A 1,244-nucleotide genomic window follows, 5' to 3' on the forward strand; every position below is an offset into this window, starting at 1 on the left:
ACCTGTAAGAATGGCCAAGATCAAAAACACTAATGACAACTTATGCTGGAGAGGTTGTGGGGTAAAGGGAACACTTCTGCATTGCTGGTGGGAATGCAAGATGGTACAACTCCTTTGGATGTCAGTGTGGCGATTTCTCAGAAAATTAGGAAACGACCTCCCTCAGTATCCAGCAATACCACTTTTGGGTATATATCCAAAGGGTGCTCAATTGTGCCACAAGGACATGTGCTCAACTATGTTCATAGCATCTTTGTTTGTCATAGCCAGAACCTGGAAACAACCTAAATACCCCTCGACCAAAGAATGGATAAGGAAAATGTTGTACATTTACACAATGGTGTACACACAGCAGAAAAAAATAATGACATCTTAAATTTTGCAGGAAAATGGATGGAGCTAGAAAACATTATTTTGAGTGAGGTAATCCAGACACAGAAAGACAATTATCATATGTACTCACTCATAGCTGGTATTTAAACATAAAGTGAAGAAAGCCAGCCTACAAACCACAATCCCAGAGAACTTAGACAACAATGCAGATCCTAAGAGAGACCCTCAAAATTCCCTCTCCCAATAAAAAGCAGGATTCAGTTTGAAGAGAACTATGGCCAAATTCCCTAAATTATTGTTTATAAATGTTTGTTTACATTTAAAGGGGGTATGCTATATATATGAATAGTTTGCATTAGTATGGATCTTGGTCTATATATACAAATTTAAGGACAATTTTGTTATACTGTATATATGTATTTCTGCTCATGATTAAGGTATTGTGTCTATCCAGCTCATGTAAAAATGTAATATATAATTAATAAATAAAGGTTAAAATAATAATCTATAATAGTCAAGCTTTTAGTCATGTTAGTTAGATTTTCTAGATGAACAGAGATGTATTTCAGATGGATAGGCATTCTTCAAACCTTTCAGAGACTATAGAATATGGCATTTAAAACGTTTAAGAACTTAAGACTTTTCATGACAGTGAAACACAATTGCTCCTGGCAGCACCAATAACTTCAAGAAGAAGATGGGCACCAAAGAGGCTCTTTATGTAGTTTGCTAGCCATTTGACAAGAAACTGCTCTTGCTTAGACTGCTTGATGTTATGCTGTATGAACTGTCCATATAGGACCCACAGAGAAATGACTGCTGAATTCGCCTAAAGGTGAGATGATCCTTTGGGGTTTCAGCTTCATGAAAGAGTCTGCCAGACATTCTGCAGGCCACAGAAAAAAGCAACT

Source organism: Microtus ochrogaster, chromosome 18 (genome assembly GCF_000317375.1).
Source record: "Microtus ochrogaster isolate Prairie Vole_2 chromosome 18, MicOch1.0, whole genome shotgun sequence".
Lineage (NCBI taxonomy): Eukaryota > Metazoa > Chordata > Mammalia > Rodentia > Cricetidae > Microtus > Microtus ochrogaster.